Source organism: Mobula hypostoma, chromosome 6, assembly GCF_963921235.1.
Source record: "Mobula hypostoma chromosome 6, sMobHyp1.1, whole genome shotgun sequence".
Lineage (NCBI taxonomy): Eukaryota > Metazoa > Chordata > Chondrichthyes > Myliobatiformes > Myliobatidae > Mobula > Mobula hypostoma.
The window spans coordinates 57969558-57990865 of record NC_086102.1 but is presented as its reverse complement, the minus strand read 5'-3'; the positions used below and the strand labels follow the sequence as shown (position 1 = coordinate 57990865).

General features: G+C 38.6%; 1 protein-coding gene across 1 annotated transcript in view; it reads left to right on the top strand.

Annotated features, from left to right (window-relative positions):
• Window positions 1-21308, top strand: part of LOC134348058 (limbic system-associated membrane protein-like) — a 2069602-nt gene that overhangs the window by 454865 nt on the left and 1593429 nt on the right. Inside the window, exon 2 of the mRNA XM_063050863.1 lies at window positions 12544-12632. The gene's annotated coding sequence lies outside the window, so the exon portion shown is untranslated. The remainder of the gene's footprint in view (window positions 1-12543; window positions 12633-21308) is intronic.

The following is a 21308-nucleotide window of genomic DNA, read 5'->3' as shown; positions in this document are numbered from 1 at the left end:
ACTTTTCCTAGCAAATTCCACTCTTCTCTAGTCATCAAGTGGTCTCTCTCTCACTCTTAACTTTCCTTTCTGGATCTTTGTCTCCGACCCAGGACAGACAACCTGACAGCTGTCTAAACTTACCTCAGGCAAACATCAAAAAAGCATTTTAGGAACTGAGTGTTGGAATTATCAATAACAAAATGACACCTGTCACATTATGATGGGAGACTTTATTTAGGCTAGCCTGAAGAAGTTGCTGCCTCCAGACATCCTTAAAGAGGGTGAATCCAGAAAAGGTGGCTAGTCTTGATGTACCCGGTGGAGGAATGTCTTCCCGGATTCCAGGGAGTAACCTGCAGAAGAAGAAGAATGGGTTGAGGAATTGCTAAAGGCTTGATGCCTTGCTGTGCTCAGGATTGAATAAAAATGAAACACTGGACAGGGATATTGCTTGATTTCTGCTGAATAATTTTGATTGGAATGACTACACAGATGGAAGATTTGAGATTGCCTATGAAAAGAAGATAATTTAATAACCACTTCACTGGGAAATAGTTACTGAAAGGATTGATTTTAAAACCTTCTCAAAGCTTAACCCTTCAGCTAAACTTTTGCCTACCCATCTTGCTCTTTTAATTCGTGGCTCAGCATAATTAGCCATACAGCTATAAGTAAAACAATTATTTATCTCAAAGGCTACAGAAGAAAATGAGTAGATGCTGTCCTCGATGAAACAGTCACAGTCATTGATTAAACATTCCCTGTTTCAGCTCATGTATGAAGTCTTTATCAAGGCAACTTAAAGCCACAAAGCTGCATCCTGGATGTTGGCCACAGGATAAAGAACAAGAACATTAATAAATAGCAATATTTTTTCATATGATATGGATGTAAAGACCATGCTCAAATTAAATCTAGGTTTACCACCAAAACAGTATCACACACTTCTAAAAACTACTTCAAGCATTGCCATCAGTAAACAGCCAAGAAGTTGCATCACACCAAGTTATGCCTGCATTAAATATATAGTAGCTGGTTTCATTTGGCTTTTTTATGAACAGTCTCAATTGGCAAAGTAATTATCTTAATGAAATGTTCATTTTGCTACAGGTCCAAATGATGTGGCAATTCCTATCAAATGACATTGAATAAGTGAACATAATTAATCTTCTGTACAGAATGATTTAAACTCTTCAGAATTATCAGAAGCAGTCTTTTTCATGAAGCCAGCTGGCACAGAAGTGAGCAGCAAAATTGCAAAGTTTATTCTGTACTCGGCAGCTAATTTAGGAGTGCTAAGTCACATGCATTCACGGGTGCAGAATAAAGCATAATGTCATTGCCTTTTTTAATGTGTTGAAAACTTAACTGCTGCTGGATAAACACAAATGTTGTGAAAGTTGAACAAACCCTGAACTATCAGTAGAAATTGATATTTCCTCAGTGAAAACAGAAAATATTGTAGGTATGTTTTTAACTTTGTGGAAAGTGTACTTGTAGAAATGTTACCTTCAAGAACAATTCACAGCCTGCCAAATGTCAACACTGCCAACATCCAGTTAATACATAAGAATTTGCTGGCAAAAAGCTGTCCATACTGTGCACCTCTTCACAGTTTGACTTTCACACAAGAGCTTGCTGCTTCCAAACTGGACTCGTGGACTTGACCTGACCTGATCTTCTTCAAAGCTGATGCTAGCATTAACAGAAAACACCGTGGCTACTGCAGTTGCCTCTAAATCAGATGAAAACGGGGTTTTCAATAGAAAGCACATAGAATCACTGCCATACGTTGTTCAAGCAGTTTGGAGAGCCAGCAGGATTAGTGAGGCAAGAATATTTCCAGGTTGGATATCTGGCAGCAGCCTAATGGGCTGAATGGCTTCCTTCCATGCTAACAGAATTTGGGGATTCTGAGACTTGGAAGATGGAAGCAGGAGGAATTCAAGGCTGTGGAAGTTTATGGATGACTGCAATGAGAAATTTCAAGTCAATGAAATCCAGTGAAGAAAATAAACTAATAAAGATGATGACAAGGAAAGCCAAGAGAGAAATAAAATGGAAGTTAACTGGCCCTATAAAATGAAATTAAAAACAAAAATGGAAAATATGGGAATTACTTGGCAAATTGGGTGTTATTGTAACCAAAAGTTATAAAGTACTAATGTGTGAGGTGAAGCTCAGAAGAAATTAAAACAGATTTGATCAGTATTAGCGGCTGTATTATAATTCCGCATTTAACTATTCCCTAATCGAGTATTATTCTCCTGAGAGCTTTTGTTGTACAGTGCCTTAACTGATCATGTGTTGCTATCTTATGAAAGAATAATTAGATTTGCATCATGACAATTAGGATCATAATTGCTATCTGCAGCCTCTTCCTCCTGCTTGTTTGTTTATCACATTGTTTTATGTTTATTTAAACTAGTTTATTTAAACTAATTTACTCGCACTTTGTAAGTGACAGCTGCCTTGAGGCATTAAGGAATGCCCCAAGTGACTGAGGCTGTAGAGATCACCATGTTCATTTTCAGACTCAGATATTTTGATCTCAGACTTCTTCATTCAGGGTAAAATTTAATAAAGATAAATTACAAATGAAATTTCCATTGTTTTTAAATTTAGTTCTGTATAAGATTATAAGATAAGTATAAGATTGCCACCATCTGTAGGTGTTGTTTCTCAGCAGGAATTTTAGAGATCAATGAGAAAAAATAGCAACAGAAAACGGAGCAAGAGCTGGCCGTTCAGCACTTCCAAACTGCTCCAACAATCATAGCTGATTCTCTATACTGATTTCGTACTGTCTCTGCCTTTTAAATATACCCTGTAGTTGGTCTAAGTCCTCCAGGTTCCGCACTTAGCACTGCTTCAGTTGAATGGGTCATCTAAGAGTAAGAACGTTGTGAGCCTAAATTTAAATAATTTCTTCATGAAGCTGTTGTCACTGCAAGTCCATATTGAGTAAGATGCAGTTAGTATATAAACCTTACTTCACTGTTTTTAAACTAGAAAATTAAATCAATATTATTCTGGAGATTTTATTTTAATATGAGTTTATAAAATTAAAGGTAATGATGCTCACACCACAGATGATTGCACAATGTTTGATTCCATTCATAACACCGAAGCAAATGAAGCAATCCATGGGGGAAATATGTGGGGAAGTCCCAGCTGAGGCATGGACTAATAAGTGGTCAGTAACATTTCATACTGTTACAGTGCTAGGCACTAGTCATCTACAACCAGAACTTCTTTTAAATTTGACAGCTACTGTTGAGTCCCCCACCATCAATCACCACTAATCAAAACTCAACTAGACCAGCCATGCAAATATCATAGTTATAATACAAGATGGGAGTTTGAGTATCCAGCAGCAAGTCATTCAACCACTCCAGGTCACAAGTCAGGAATGTGTGGAATATGTGCTTAGATTATTGGTGTCCAACAACATTAAAGAAGCTGAACACCATCCAAAACACAACAGTCCACTTGATTGCTGCCCAGGCAACCAGCCAAACCATTCATTATCTCTACCTCTGATGTACACTCTCAACAATGATCACCATCTTCTAAATGCTCTACAGTTACAGTATTTGCCTAGACTACACCTGCAGCACCTCTGAAACTCTTGGTCTCTACCGCCAAGGATAAAGGCAATCAATGCACGAGAACATCTTCTTCAGCAATGTTAACCTTGCCAGTAGCACCCAATTCCTGGAAGATTAATAAATAAACAAGGACAGTATTCATTGCTAATCTTAGCCAGTTGTCAGAGGTATGCTGAAGTAGTCTGAAAGAGAAGCTTTGAGCTTTCGTTCCTTCTCTGATCCATTCTCATGTCTGGCAGGTAGTGAATCAGCTAAGTGAGCACTGAGCCTGCATCCATTCGATAACAGACCCCCTAATAACCACTGGGACATTGAGGAATAGATATACAATCAGATTAAGGAAATGTGTAAAAATCATGGGAGATTTCAACTTTCTTGAGGTAAACCAGGACCTTCTTAGTGCAAATGGTTTCTTAAATCAGTTTGAGGATGGTCCAATGAGAGGAGGGGCTGTACTGGACGTAGCATTGGGTAATGAGTCTAGCCAGGTGACTGACCTTTCAGTGGGTGAGCAGTTAGGGAACAGTGACCATAACTCATTTTTTTTTTCAGGTTAGCTGTAGATAAGGATAGGTATGGTCCTTGTGGGAGAATTTTAAATTGGAGTAGAGCAAATTATGAGGGCAAATTACTAAGAAGTGTTAATTGGTAATACCTTTTCTTTGGCATGTCCATATCAGACGTGGAGGGTGTTTAAAGGTCAATTGCACAGAGTACAGGAAAGGTATGTTCCTGTTAAAAGGAAAGATGGGGATAGAATGATAAGAGAACCTTGGATGTCCAGAGGGGTGATGAATTTAATCAAGAAGGAAAAGGATAAGTGTGTAAAGCTTCAGAAGTGTGCTTCAAACGAAGCACATCAGGAGTATAATAAGCCAGAAAAGAACTGAACAAGGGAATTAGGGGAAGCCATGAAAAGTCTTTGGCAAGTAGGATTCAGGTGAATCCCAAGGCATTCTTGACATACGGTACATCAAGAGTAAGGGGGTAACTAGGAGAGGGTAGGACCACTCAAGGGGAAAGGCAATGAGTTCCAAAGTCAGTAGGTTAAGTTGCAATTTTATAAACTCTGGTTAGGTAACATCTGGAGTATTGCATACAGTTCTGCTCACCCCACTACAGGAAGGATGTTGAGGCTTTGGAGAGGGTGCAGAAGAAGTTCACCAGGCTGTTGCCTGGTTTAGTTGGCATGTGCTTTCACCCGAGGCTGGATAAACTAAAGCTGTTTTCGCTGGAGCGCTGGAGGCTGGTGGGAGATCTGATAGAGGTTCACAAAATTATGAGATAGAGTGGACAGAGAGTTTTGCAGGGTGGTAATGTCTAACACCAGAGGGCATGCATTGAAGGTGAAAGGGGGTCAATTCAAAGGGGATGGGAGAGATAAGTACTTTACTGAGAGAGTAGTGGATGCCTGGAATACGCTGCCTGGTATAGTGGTAGAGGCAAATTCATTAGAGGTTCATAAGAGACGTTTGGATAGGCACATGGATGTAAGGAGGATAGTGGGCATTATAGTCCTGTGCTATATTGCTCTCTGTTCCAATATATCAGGTGCCATTTCTCTACTTTATCAGCAAAATGAGAAAATGCTGTTTTCTCTTTGACAGGTGTTGGTGTTGACTATGTGACATGACAAAGAAAATAGACAACCAACATTAAATAGGCCTTGTAGGGAATGGGGTGAAGTTGATACAGATAATAGAAGAATGCTGATGCAAAGCCAGTGCTGGAGCGGAGCAGTCATTCCCTGTGGGACCTGGGAGATGGTTACAATTTAAGCTTCAGTAATTTATACTGCTCACAGACATACAGTGGAGTGTCTTAAATAGCACACACTGCAATTCCTTTTGTGTTGGAGGATCTACATGGTTGAAGTAATATCAGTGAAGTGTTGAAAATTGGCCTATTATAGCACTAGTTCAGACTTTTTTGTTGTGTTTATTCGTGCATCTCTGAGGGTCTTTTAAGTGGAATAACAAACTGAGTTATGCATTGAAGCCTGGTGGCACATTGTTGAACATCTGTTTTATATAATTTATACCAATACAATCTCTGGAACGTTTTAAAGTTACACAGAATATTTTGTTTAGGTTGTCTAATATGATTTACGGAACAGCATCGATTGTTTTTGGAGAAATCCTGTATATCGTTGAAAATGATTATAGTTGGTGTGTAGTGATTACTTGGAATCTGTTCAAAGAAAAGTCCCTTGAGGAACATGGCACAAAATTTAGAGTGCATAATAATAAGAAGCTTAGCAACATGGTTAGATGCTTAGCTTTATCAAGTTTCATGGCTATGAGCATAGAGGAGAGAAGTACTACAATTCCCTTTGGATTTGAATCTTTCTTGAATAATCCTCCTGAAAGTGTACAATTGACGAAGGTCACGTGGCCTGAATGCAACTTGCAAAGAGGACAAAAGCACAATTGAGTTTTGCACGATTGAGATGAAACTGCATTCAGGCACATCCAGTATGTTTGCAACAAAACCTTTCTCATTGAAAAACACTTCACACTCAATGATTAATTGGGCACCTCTTTCATATAATAATAAGTAAGCCAGTGTTTTACTTTTTAAAATAGTGATGTTAACATCAGCTGCTGCTTGATCCCCTTTCGGTCAACTGACTGTTACCAGTTTTCAAGGTTCACAGTCGAAGAGCGGTGACATGCACAAGGAATCAGAAGGTAGCTTATATCAAGGGACTGCACTTGGTTAATGTCTTAAAGAGAAAGTGAAGGGAATTACTCCTTATCTTTTGTTATTAACATCACTGTGTCATGCAATTATAAAATTCTTTCACTAGACTGGAGGGAAGGTTATAATGTTGCAGCACTGCACTAGATTTATAATGAAAACTCTTTATGGCTTTATTTGAACAGTAAAGTAAGTTTTATGGAAATGTCACATTCCTATTCCCACGTTAATCTCATGAGCCAGCAATTTTTCAATGTGAAGTTGACTTCCTTGTATTTCTGGGCACATTATATATGTCTGACCTAAACACACTTCATTCTTCTTGTTGGTCTTACAACAACAAAATTTCAGTGAATGGAAAATTAACAAATAGAATGGAACACATCGCTGGGAGGACAGAAGTATTTGAATATAATTGTGGAGTTCAGATGCCAATGACTCATAATTCTTTCAGCTTTTAATATAACCTGATTCCAAAATTAATACTGCCACCTTCAGATTATGTGTGACATTGTTCATTACGTTTCCCAACCAGTAACATTAATAATATTGTTAACCTTTCCAGAGTGCTGTAATTTTTCACACTTAAACAATCTGGGTGTATCTTCCTGGCTGGAGTCAACAATTTTGATCAGAAAGATCAGTTTCAGCTTTTGAGACTTTCTATACATTCTATAAATGAACTGCTGAATGGATATGTTAGTGAACTCTCTGACAGAGAAATGACAGATGGAATTTCATCCCAAAAAATATGTGGTGATGCCCAATATAGAACCAACTAGTTCTTAAGTTCAGAGATAAAGATGGTGACATGGATAGATAAGCTGGTGAAAAAGGCATATGGGATGCTGGCTTTCAGTAGCTGAGACATTCAAACTTAGAGTGCAGAGAGTATATACAGCCTTATACATTTTGGTTAGGCCGTAAATGGAGTATGGTATGCAGTTGTAATCGCCACACTACAGGAAGGGTGTGATTAACTTGAGAGGCTTGAGAGATCTATCAGGATGTTGCAGTAATGATGGAATATTTCAGAAATGAGGAAAGACAGGATAGCCGAGGTTTGTTTTCCTTGTGCGGAGGCTGAGGGAAAGGAGGGTGCTCAGGTGACCTGACAGAGAGACAAAAAACATACTTGAGGAGAATGTGAGAAACCTTCCACAGGGTGATTATAATGAGCATAGTTTTGTGTAGTGTACATCTAGTCTTATAAACTTGATCAAGATTTTTGAAGCAGTAATGAAAATAATTGATGAGGGTGGGGCAGTCGATGTTGTCCATGGTCCATGGGCTTTTATAAATGTCTATGTGCAAGGCAGCTATTGTATTACAGATTTAATCGGTTGAACCATCAAAATGTTAATGAAACACGTTACACTGTGTACGTACATCTTTTGATGCTTCTAGACACATCTTCAGTGATGTTCCTGGAATCATCGGGTGTTTTGGGTCTTTCAACATCATACAACCTCCTCCAGGTGACCCAGCCGAGGCTGATCAGACCCCAGCTTGTGTCCAGATGGCTAGCTACTTATGACTCCATGGCTCCCCTCTTTTGAGCCACAGCCATCTTGAGGCCCTCTCTGCCGCATCGGTGGTACTGTGGATGGCTCTCCTCTTCCTCTCTCCCTTGATGCCCAAAATGCTGAAGGCTCTAACTAAAGAACGGGCTACGAATCCCCTTCAACCAACCTCCACTGGGAGACACCTTGCTCTCCATCCAGCCTGCTGACAGTTGCTGACCAGTCAAATTAATAATGAAATAGATTATGTTTTTTTTGCCAATAACCCACACAGTACAACACCTGAAGTCTGTAGTCTTGGAACATTATATGAATTACCTGGAAAATTTATTTTAGAAGCAAATTTGTACTCAAATGAGTAGCCAATGTTATTCATTTGTTCACATAGGGATATAGGAATGATAGGCCACTAAGTGTTACATTGGTGGTAGGGAAGCCTTTGGAGAAAATCAAAGAAATAGGATTTAAGCACATTTGGGAGGATATGTCCTGATTAGGGACAGTGAGCACAGCTTTGTGCAGGGCAGGTTGTGTCTTACAAATTTCCTAAGAGTTTTTTTGAGAAGGTGATAAAGGAGATTGCTGAGGGTAAGGCAGCCGATGTTGTCTTTGTTAATTTCAGAGAGGCACTTGATCAGGTTTCTCATTGTACCCTGGTCCAGATAATTAAGACACATAAGATCCATGGTGACTTTGTAGATTGACTTGGCCATTGAAGACAGATGGTAGGAGTAGAGGGGTGTTATTCTGAATGGAGGACTGTGACCTGTGGTGCTCTGCAGAAGTCAGTGCTGAGGCCTTTTTCATTTGTGAAGTATATTATTGATTTGAATCAAACTGTAGGTTAGCTGATCAGTGAGTGTGCAGATAATATAAAAACTGGTAGAGTTCTGAACAGTGTAGGCAGTTATCCAAAGATTCAGCAGTGTAGATCAGTTGAAGATGTGGGCAGAGAAGTGGTGAATGGAGTTTAATCAGGACAAGTTCGAGGTGGAAGGGGAAAATATGTAATTGCAGGACCCAAAGGAGCTTTGATGAACAGAGGGATGTGGGGTGAGTCTCTGAGGCTCCCAGAAAATGGCAACACAAATAGATAGGGTATTTAATGTCAAAAGCAACATGTTTGCCTCAGTCAGTTAGGGCACTGAGGATAAAAGTTTAGATGTCAAATAACAGCTGTATAAAAACTTGGTGAGAATGCTTTTGGAGTGTTGTGTGAAGAAGTTCTGAATATGGAGGCTTTCTAGAGGGTGCAGAAGAAATTTGTTAGGATTTTGGATAGATTAGAGAATATTAGCTCAAAGGAGAGTTTGGAAAGACTTGGATTGTTTCTTTTCTCTGGCTTCCTTTCTCTGAAGCATTAGATAAAAATATGTATATAAAATTATGAGAGGCTTCTTTCCAGGGTGGAAATGTAAAATGTAAGAAGACATAGTCCAAAGGTGAGAAAGAGAAAGTTTCAAGGAGATGTGCAGGGCAAGTATGTTACACAGAATGGTAGAGGCTGTTGCAGGCAGATATGATAGTTGCAGTGAAGAGGTATTTAAACAGGGACATGTGGTAAGCATATTGGATTAGTTAAATTTGCTATTGTGGTCAGCACAATACTGGAGGGCTTTTCCTGTAATGTACTGTTCTAAGCTTTAGGCTCTAATAGTAACATTTAAAATTAGAGTTCATAGGTTCAAGGTAAGGAGTGAGAGGGATAAATGGAATATAAGGTGTTTTTTTACACCAGAAAGGTGATCACAATCTCAAACTGACTGAAAAGGTGCTGGAGGCAGCAACTCTCACAATTATGAAAATTGTATGGATGAGCTCTTCAACCACATGAGTATAAATCTGCATATGATGTATGGAATGGACTTCATGGCTGAAGACCCTGTTTCCATGTTCATGATTCTATCTATATTTGTCTTTATGTGCTATTATGTTTCTCTGTGTAGTCACACCTGCATAAAATTGGGAACCCACTTTGCTTCAGTGGAGAATCTAGACATGGATATTAGAAGGTGTTAGTTCAGGATTTTACTTATTATTTTATTTTGTTATTCAATTTATATTTACACTACTTTATTCAGATTTTATCATTTATGAAATGGTCTGGGTATTAAAATATTTGACAATTTTGATAAGAAGCAAAGCTCCCCTCTCAACTTCATCTGAGGTGTTTTGGTGTGCAGTCACCATACTCAGCTGTACGGTGCCCTGTTCTATTTAGACTTCATTCTACTCAAGATCAGAAATGAAATTAACCCTGCACATGTATTTGCAATGGATGAGGATGTGCAGAACTGGTAGGCAACAGGCTGGACAAGTCCATGGAGAGTGAATGCATTCTACGTTTCAAGATATGGAATTCACTTGATAAAATGCTTTGAGACAATAGAACATTCTCATTTTGTAAATTGGAAAGTATAACAAGCCAGAAATTCACAACAGGTCAAATTATATGTGCAAAATGCTGATTTATTGAATTATTTACATGTTTTGTATTCAAGTGGTGTTTGATCTATATTTTAAGGATTGAGCTTTTAACATCAAAATGATTCTTGATATGTAATGTGTCAAAATAAATTATTGGACTGTTTTCTGATTGTGTTCATTCTGCTTCTGTTGGAATCACTGCAGAATAGTTACATTAAACTAAATGCTCTACTAAAATGCAGGCTTTTCCCCCTCGGGTTGTGTGAGAATAGAGCTGGAAGTCGTTGGTTTAGGGTAAAAGGTGAAATATTTTGAGGATGAGAGGTGACCTGATAGAGGTGTATAAGATGATGAGAGGCTTTGATCGTGCGGATAATCAGAGGCTTTTTCCCAGGGCTGACATGGCTGCCACAAGAGGACACAGGATTAAGGTGCTTGGGAGTAGGTACAGAGAAGATATCAGGGGTAAGTTTTTTATGCAGAGAGTGGTGAGTGCGTGGAATGGGCTGCCGGTAATGGTGGTGGAGGTGGATATGATAGGTTCTTCTAAGAGACTCTTGGATAGGTACATGGAGCTTAGAAAAATAGAGGGCTATGGATAACCCTAGTAATTTCTAAGGTAGAGACATGTTCGGCACAACTCTGTGGGCCAAAGGGCCTGTATTGTGCTGTAGGTTTTCTATGTTTCTATTTAAGGGGAATCTGAGGGAAATTGCCTTCAATCAAGAGAGTGGAGCAATTGTGAATCAAGCTGGAGCAGAAATAGTAGATGTAGGTTCATTTGTAACTTTTAAAGGAATTTTGGATGGATACATGGATGTGAGGGATATAGAGGGCTATGGTCCAGGTGCAGGTAAATGGGATAAGGCAAAAGACCAAGTCAGCATGGACTAGATTGGCCAAAGGGCCAATTTCTGTGCTGTAGTGCTCGCGGACTGTAGGACTCTAAACAGCATCTGACAGCGCAAGGGTGTTTGAACTGAAATATTGCAAAATTGAGTTGCTATGCTTTTTTAGATGGAAAGAAAAATGAGTTATAACTCTGACAAGTTTCAAAATACAGCAGTTCAAGAGGAAAGTGTCTGTTAGACATATTGCTTTATTGCATGATGTGGTAAAATATAGCGTGTATTCACTTTGATAATATCCTCCATGTTGGAAATTGTCTTGCTTATCTTTTTAGCTATTCTTTTCATGAGGTTCACTCTAGTTGTCTGCTCAATAACCTTCTCCTTTTGTAAATTGTCTAGGAGTCCACTGCCATTTCCTTCACAAATTAGTGTTGAAGATTTTTTTAATGCCGGAATTTTAAAATGGGTTAATTCCTCTTTGTACACAGCAGCTACCTAAACTTGAGTTTTCACGTACTTTCCCTTTTCCATGTTCGTCCTGTTCCCTTCATGGTACCAATAGTATTTTATGCAGGAAATTAGTACGAGTATCGTTCGTGTAGCAGTTAGTGTAGTGCAATAATAATGCCAGTAATGCAACTTTGATGTGTGTTGCTTGAATTTCCAGCTCCTGCAGAATTCCTCGTGTTTGCGTTTTTAAATAATGCCAGTGACCTTGATTCAATCCACCACTGTCCCCCTGATGGCATGTGTTTCCTTCAGGTTCTCTGGTTTCCTCCAACATTCCAAAGACTCATGAGCTCGTAGGTTAATTGCCACATGGGTGTAGTAGGGCAGTGCAGGCCCGTTGGACTGGAAGAGTCTGATACTCTGCTGTAGCCCTGAATGAACGAACGAATGAACGAATAAATAAATAACATGTATATCTTGCAGGTATGTGAAGATCCAATAGAGCTAATCTATGATTAGATGGAATTGGCAAATGTAACTCATGATATTACAAACGGCTAATTGAAATTAACTTTGAATTTCTAAATGGACTTTCATGCCAATGTTCTCCAAAGATTTAAATTTCACCAAATGCAAAGAAAGTTCCAGTCTGTCAAAGTGAGGTTTGAAGTTCTTCACATTCATGTGTCCAAGGTTTGAAAATTGCCATTGCTTTAAAAGAAACAAATTAACTTGTTTCCAAATCCAAGTGGTCTTATTTACAGCCGTCTTTGATAGAATCAAAACATTTTTTTTTCAATCCAAGTTCAACACAAAGACTTCAATGACATGTTTTCCTTTAATTCATTTCTGCATATTATGATATCGTTTTAATTTATGGACTACAGAGAAAGTGTGAGGAAAAATCCACTTTGAATCTTGCACTGTATTAATAAGTCGCATAATCTGTCAATTAAATTTTATTTAAGATCTTCAAGCTACTTCTCTTTTTTTTTCTAGGTAAGTGGTGGTACCATTGCTTTTTCATCCAGAAGGATCAGAACTTGAGAGGGTGAACGTTCTTGTGCAAGCAAGTACAACCAAGTATTGTAAGAGTATTCAAATTGTGATTTTATAAATTGATGTTATTTCTCAAAAAAGGTGTTATCTACTAGATTTGTGTATTGTTATACAGACAAGTAAAATGCATCAAATATTACCTTCCAATAACTTCTGTAAAGAATATAATCAGGCTGACTGTTAAAACCATAATGGCCTACAATTTTGTCCATTTAATGATAAAGTGAATGCTTGTTGACATTGAGTTTGAAATCTTCATAACATTTTATGCAAGTTCTAATTTCAATATGATATTAAAATAGATTTGTGTATTGATACTTTTTTGTTGTGCATTATTGTGAATACCTACATGAATATGATAAATATGGTTAAATGAATATAAGTGTTGCGTAAGCATTGTGTGCTCCTTTAGTAAAGTCAAACTGAAGTAAATATTGGCCTCTGTTGTAAGGGTAGTCATGGGAGATCCATGCCTCCTTGGGTGTGAGACAAGGAATTGGAAAGCTTAACCTGCTATTAACAGTGATCCCCATCAGAGAATATTCCTCAAATATAAACAATGCAATCCTCTTGTGACTCCTGCTGGCACAGGTCTAATATCTTCTTGGCCAAACAAGAGTACATAAGTTTTTATTTCTGTTACATAATTTCATCTCTGCGCAGGACCTTTCCATGTATTCGCTTTCCCAGTCAGTGTGCAGTTAGAGTAATCAGTACAGTAAGCAAGTGGTTTTAACATGAGCTGGCCTTGTAATATCTCACAAATATATTGCAGCCCACCGTGGCTTTAGTAACATCAGAATACGACCAAACCACTGCTTTACCAGCTCTCATACAGTAGTTCTAAGTTCTTGTTTCTTTTTGCACCTTGTGGCACATCAAGTTGCATTTTTTTGCCGTTTCCTTAGCATTTGTTTGTTTTTTCATGAGGCCAAATTGTTAGCTCGACACACAACCCAGCATGGATAGAAAGTGTGCAAGGAGCCAGCCGGATTAGAACCCAGGACCATTTGCTTTGAAGTCTGGTGCTGATACCACTACACCACTGGCTGGCTAGTATTTCTAAGAATGACATGGAAAACAAATGGCTCCATATATCAAAGTCATAAATATAAGCCAGGCTGATCTCTGTTAATAATGTCGAAAAGATTGGAAATATTTGACATATCAGAAATTGGTCACAATATCTATGGTTCAGAAGGGCAGCAGAAAATACACTGGGGCTAGAAATTGTCCATTTTTTAGGTGAAAGAAAATCTAATCAAATATCACGATAAAATATGCTGAGCTGCTAAAAGTAGGTCAATTTACAGAATATCTGAGTTTGTGCAAGGCGACCGATGATTGGCCATTTGGAATCACAATCTGATGATGATCAATGTATTGATTTTAGTAGATTGCTTGAACCATTTGCAGATTTGAGCTTTGGCTGATTTAGTAGAGCATGTATAATTTCAATTTCTTCTAGTTTCAAATCAAACTTAGAGATTAGTCATCTTGGATGTTGACTCTCCAAAAGGAAATACGCTGTTCCAAGTTTATGTGGTGATTGGTCAGGAAATGGGAAAGCTTCAGCAATATGCAGACACAAGGGACTGCAGATACTGGAATCTGGAGGAAAATGCTGGACGGCCTTGGTAGACCAGGCCACATCTGTGGAGGGAAATAGAAAGTTGACATTTGGGTGAAAATTCAGTCCAGATGAAAGTTCTTGACCCAACATTTAATTCACCAGGGAGCTTTATGAAAAGAATCTTAAAGAAGATTGTTCATTTTCTTCAACAGATGTTGACTGACCCGCTGAGTTACACAGGTTCCACACGGTAGGCTTATTCAGAAAGTTAGAAGGCATGGGATCCAGGGAAGTTTGGTCAGGTGGATTCAGAATTGGCTTGCCTGCAGAAGGCAGAGGGTGGTGGTGGAGGGAGTACATTCAGATTGGAGGATTGTGACCAGTGGTGTCCCACAAGGATCTGTTCTGGGACTTCTACTTTTCGTGATTTTTATTAACGACCTGGATGTGGGGGTAGAAGGGTGGGTTGGCAAGTTTGCAAATGACACAAATGTTGGTGGTGTTGTAGATACTGTAGAGGATTGTCAAAGATTGCAGAGAGACATTGATAGGATGCAGAAGTGGGCTGAGAAGTGGCAGATGGAGTTCAACCCGGAGAAGTGTGAGGTGGTACACTTTGGAAGGACAAACTCCAAGGCAGAGTACAAAGTAAATGGCAGGATACTTGGTAGTGTGGAGGAGCAGAGGGATCTCGGTGTACATGTCCACAGATCCCTGAAAGTTGCCTCATGGGTGGATAGGGTAGTTAAGAAAGCTCATGGGGTGTTAGCTTTCATAAGTCGAGGGATAGAGTTTAAGAGTTGCGATGTAATGATGCAGCTCTATAAAACTCTGGTTAGGCCACAGTTGGAGTACTGTGTCCAGTTCTGGTCACCTCACTATAGGAAGGATGTGGAAGCATTGGAAAGGGTACAGAGGAGATTTACCAGGATGCTGCCTGGTTTAGAGAGTATGCATTATGATCAGAGATTAAGGGAGCTCGGGCTTTACTCTTTGGAGAGAAGGAGGATGAGAGGAGACATGATAGAGGTGTTCAAGATAATAAGAGGAATAGATAGAGTGGATAGCTAGCACCTCTTCCCCAGGTCACCACTGCTCAATACAAGAGGACATGGCTTTAAGATAAGTGGTGGGAGGTTCAAGGGGGATATTAGAGGAAGGTTTTTTACTCAGAGAGTGGTTGGTGCGTGGGATGCACTGCCTGAGTCAGTGGTGGAGACGGATACGCTAGTGAAGTTTAAGAGACTACTAGACAGATATATGGAGGAATTTAAGGTGGGGACTTATATGAGAGGCAGGGTTTGAGGGTCGGCACAACATTGTGGGCCGAAGGGCCTGTACTGTGCTGTACTGTTCTATGTTCTATATTCTATGTTACTCCAGCAAACTGTTTATAGCCTTCAGCAATAGCTGTTTAAATAACTGCTAAACCAATTTCTGATATCTTCAGTTGCACACATAAAATCCATTTTGATCTTTAAAGTAAATACAAAACTAAGGTAAATACAATGGGACGTTATTGATTGTGACGAAGCTTTTGGAATACCATCAAGTGTCGGTTGGGATTTTAATTCCTCACCTACTTCTCTGTGAGGTTCTTCTGCATTCACAAAATGTTTACTGTGTGGGAAACACTACCTCAGCTGTGAAATATTTCTGACCAGAATTTCAATTCCACCAGAACACAGTGCAGATTTATTTCAGTCGAGTATATATTGCAATGGGTCATCAACAATTTCCCTCATAACAAAGGGCTTGTCAGCTGGCTCAAAATAGCAGCAAAATTTTCTGTTAGCTGTCAATTGCCAGCTTCTGTTACTGGCATCCCAGCAAGCCTACTTAGAATAACGAGGGGCACATGCATGCTTGTTGGACAGAAGGAAGGACAAATACACTGAAGGATGCATGCTCACAGTGCAGCATGGTTGTCTAGTGCAAAATCCCAGTGGTATGATAATGAGTTAATCATTTATCCAAAACACTTCTTTCAATATATTCTGGGAAAAAGGTCTGCACCAGAAAATAAAGAGGGAACTCTTCCGTTTTTATGCTGAGGTGTGAATATTCGTAGAGGCCTAGTCCTAGCTTTCTGTGGCATCGTACTCAGGCAACTAGAGCCAAAAGAGATCAGTTTCAACTGGAGGAAATGGACCAAAGATGCCGATTTGAAGTGAGTGGGGAGAATGCCCTTATGAACTGGTGAGATGGCAAAGGTGCTATAAAATTAGTATCAATCTGACTCATATGGGATAATACGTGTATGCCATATATAATGATAGGTGAAAAACAGTAGCCACTCTGAAGGTCAATTGTAATTGTACTCTCCTGCCATTGGTGTCAGTACTGAGTCAGGAGAAATATTTTCCCTAAAGCCTGGTGCAGGGAAGTGAGCCTTTTGAAACATCATTTCTCCCTTAGTAATTGCATGCTCAGGTAGCAATAGTCAGTTGGACACATGGTCTGGTGGTGGGCAAGCATGGGGCAAAGAGCCCATGGATCTCAAGGCCATTCAGCAGCAGGGCCAGAGGGTCTCACCTACCATCTTAGGGGTGGTACTCTAAATTCTCCAGGCAAGCTGCAAGCAGCAAGTTGCACCCAATGGCATGTAACTTGTGACCATGGCAGCTCAAAGATCATTGCCAGATTGATCTTAATGAGGCTTCAATTAAAATAAAAAACTGAAACTGCTGAACAGGCTGCAGCTGTGGGAGGAGAAACAGTGTTGATTTGTCAGCTTGAACATCCTTCACCAGGCTCAAAGTAACATCATCCAATTGCATAGTTGGGAAAATGGATATAGTGTGCAATTGCAGCCATAAAATCTCTTGCTAATTGTTAGATGTGGAAGGAAAAATTGACTGAAGGCAAGAAAGGCCAGAAAGTTAGAAACAATGAAAAGCTAGATTGTCATTCAAGTAAGGAGAATGAAGTAGAATATCAACTGTGTCAATAATTTTACAAGGTGCAGACAGGTACCTCTGTTTATTTAATTCATATTAAGCAAGTTTCAAAGCGATAAGCCTGACTATCCATGGGCTCAAATTAAGAAAAATGTAGCGTTATTGTCAGTTGCACACAAAGAATTGCATTTACAGTTTCTATATTTCCTTACTACATGTAACCCCAATGGCTAAAACCGTAAATGAGTTTAGTTGCACCATTTCACAATCATTTTATAAAATTTCACCAAATTAAACATAATTCAATTCATAGTAATTTTGCATAACTTCATAGAAATTCCATTAAATTCTGATCTTCCTTTTATGTATTTTAGGAAGTTATGGCTAGGCAGCAGCTATCAGTGGAGGAGCGAAGGACAAGAAACAGGGAATACCAAAAACAGCGGAGACAGAAAATATATAGTGAGCCAGAGTTAAAGGAGGAATACCTGAGAAAGGAAAAGCAAAGATGGAAGAAGAGAGTAGAGGATGAGAAGATTAAAACTATCAGTAATTTGAATGAAAGGGAAAAGAGGAGTAAGAGAAAGGTGTGGAAACGTAGACAGCAAGAGTCAAGAGAGCGTAAGGGAAAAGGCCCAGAACGCCCAGAAACTTCCCCAGATAGTCCATTGGATCAGACTATACAGGAGCCATCTCGCAGCAGGCAGTCTATAGCAGGGGAAAGGGAAAGAAAGAAAACAAAAGCAAGATACTTGAGAGAGATAAAAGCTTTGAAAAATGTTCCTCCAACACTGGGTTTCCAGAGAACAACCTGGAACTTCTTCACCACTTCACATGTGAAGCGAGCTCCAGATGGCATTGGGGGAACTGTGAAAAGGACTGCAGACAGTCTTGTACTACAGGGGAATAACATTGTGGATGGCAAGATCTTCAGTGAGATGGTTGGGAGAAGCCTTTGCAGTACTCAGCTCTATCATATTGCTGAAAGTGACATTGCAGACATATGGTGCACTCCTTTCTCAACCATTAAAACCTGTACCAGCAACGAGGAAAATCCATCAGCTCATACCTTACAGAAACAGCATCCACTGCAGATCATTGTCATGCTTCTGCAGTGAGACACAGATGTGCCAGTGTTTCAGCTCAACAACATTTCAGTTGACTGAAAATGCACATGCCAGGGTACAAGCTGAGGAGAATGATGGCCCTACCATAATGGGAAAGAACAGAGTGCCTTTGGCAATGCTGATGGAGGAAATGGAGCAGGAACCCCAGACTGATCCTGACGGGATTATGACAAATATATCTGCTGGTGTCATTAATTGTGGAGATTGGCTTGCAGTCATTTATGACCAAAATTGGTGGTTAGCAAAGGCTGTTACTGTGGATGCTCATCATCAAGATGTTCAAGTGGAGTTTTTCCACCCTCATGGGGCCAACACGTACTTCCATCCAAAACCAGGTGGAAAGGGTATGTGCTTCGTACCAGTTGAAGATATTCTTGATGGAGCCATCATCACCAGGTCATGCAAGCAGGACGAGGGAGATCTACCACCTGTCTGCTGAGGTCATGGACTTCAAAGAGGAGGAGCATATTAATCGTCTACTTCCTGATAGAGCTGACTGAATATTTTTGAAGATTTTCAAGCCAGAAATGGATGGATTTTTTTTTAGTTCCTGGTGTGTTTTCTGATCTTTATGCCTAAACATTGCAGTTGTACTGTAGTTTTTATTTTGCTGTTTACCATTGTTGTTAATATTTACAGAAGGATAAAATGTACATGACAAATTGTTACTTGTTGTACCAAATTGTTAAATAAAGTTGTTACGCAAGGAAGCATTGACTCGATTGGTGAAAAGGTTCGAATTGTTTGTTGTAATTAGGCCACTGCCACTATCGTCAGGTCTCAGTCACCACCGTCAGATGGAACTTTTTTTGTTTTAAATTAATATGCTTACAATCTCTTCCTCCAAAACAGTTGATTTATTAAAGTAATTGTCTCTTTAAAATTAAAAATGTTTTATGTCCAAAATTGTTATTTTATATATTTAATGCTAATGATAAAAGTTGCACGATATAAGAGTTTTTAAAGGAGTACACGTGAAATAGTATAAAAAATGAACAAAAGTGAATATTCAACATTTAACAGCGTATATGTGCACCCGTGGTGTAGACACAATTATTTAAAAGCTCTAAATCTATATAAGACTAAATAAATAGGAATAATTAGCTTTTTATTGTGTCTGACTGTGTTGACAAAAACTAAGTAATGACATGAAAACGCATATTTTATGAACAAATTACAAAATCAGTAGGTTGCACTGAAATATTGCTTGATTGCTGAGACCTTGTTCTATAAACATATAAGTTTAGGTTTCTTAATATTTAATTTTTTTTCCTTTCAAAATTAAAACCTGTTTTATCCAAATTCTCAAGAATCAGTGTTACATTGAACTGTTGGTTATTAACTCTACCAGGGGTTATATTATAGTTATTAAAAATCCTTCTTTGAGAATGTAATTACCAGTGGTCAGTTACTAATAGATAGATAAAACAGCGTATTTGACATTATGTTCCTCTTTATATTTCACAGTGCTTTCATGTACATGGAATTATCCTGACGTTTGCCAACTTAAACTGTTATGAGATTATTATAAACTCCTCAACCTCTGTTGCTGCAGTTTAATATGCTTTCACTGTTGATTGTGTTTTCAATAAACTGGAAATTTGTACAGAGCTTTAAAGCATAACTTGTGTAAGGCGGAAGATGCTGGTGGGGGGGGGCGCGGAAGTGAGATAGTCAGGTGACATAGAGCTGTGTAAAGCCTGTTGTCTCAAATAACCACATGATGTCTATACTATTCTAACATCCATGAGAATTGATGGAAATTAAGATGTGTGACTGAAAAAAACCTTCGTTGATATACCCACCTCCAAAAGGCTTGGTGCTGCAGTGCGTTAGAAATTACAATAAACGTGAACAAGAATCAAGAGATAATACATTAGAGCCAGGAAAGAGCAAAATGGAGAAGTTCAGAGGATAAGTAACAGTAAATGGAGGTTACAAAGTACAAAGTAAATTTATTATCAGATTTATGCATATGTTACCATATACAACTATGAAATTCATTTTCTTGCAGGCATTCACAGTACAACAAAGAAATACAACAGAATCAAAGAAAAACTACACACAAAGACTGATAATCAATGTGCAAAATAATGTGCAAATACAAAAATAAACAATTAATAGTAATATATATGTAAATAATATTGAAAACCTGTCTTATTGTGTTCTTGAAAGTGAGTCCCTATGCTGTAGAATCGGTTCAGTGTTGAGATGAGTAAAGTTATTTATGCTAGTTCGGGAGCTTGATGCCAGAGAGATGATAACAGAGAAAGCTAGCATATGTATCAAATGATCTGTTTTCCCTTAAACTTTTTACTCGTGCAATAATTGCGTGGCCTATATACAAACAGCTGGTTCAAAGGCAAAACTTTTATAAAAATGTAGTAAGGGAATCAAATTGTTTTGTTTTCAAATTGTAGATCTTCAATCTTGGAAAATTCACTTTCCAAGTTGACACATGAACAAACTGGTTAGAGGGACAACCTGACAAAATTGATTCTCTGATTATTTTCATTATTTAAATTGTCTGTTTTATAGTCTTGTGATGCACATAAACATGCAAGATTTGTAAAGTGTTAACAATGTAAAAGTTGGCTCCACAAAAATATATATGTTTCTTTAGGTGCACATTCTGCAGTGTTTGGTGAAATGGATTTTATGTATACTCTTCTCTCATTTTCTTTTGCTGTTCTAGATGTAAAAATGCATAAACCTATTTTCAGCTGTTTATGTAAATCCTGAGCTTAAGAGTTTTTTCAGTTGAAAATATACGATGGTTCTGGAGCAGTAAATGGCCATTTCCCATGATTTTATTCCTCTGCTTGTGGTTTGCTGCTGACATGAGCATTAGTATTTTTATTCTTCTCTTTAATAGTTGGGTTGATATTAAATGAAGACTAAATATTTCAAAATGGAAAGAGGAAAAATGATAATGAAAATAGCATTTAGTAAACAAAAGCACTTACAACTCCCCATTGTTTTACTGATCAATAAAATGTATTTAATGCAGCACTTTTCTGTTTTAATTGCTTTTTGCCATGATCCATCCACTGACCATTTGCATGTGGAATGGGCTTGTTTTGTGCTGTGCTATATTTCTCCTTG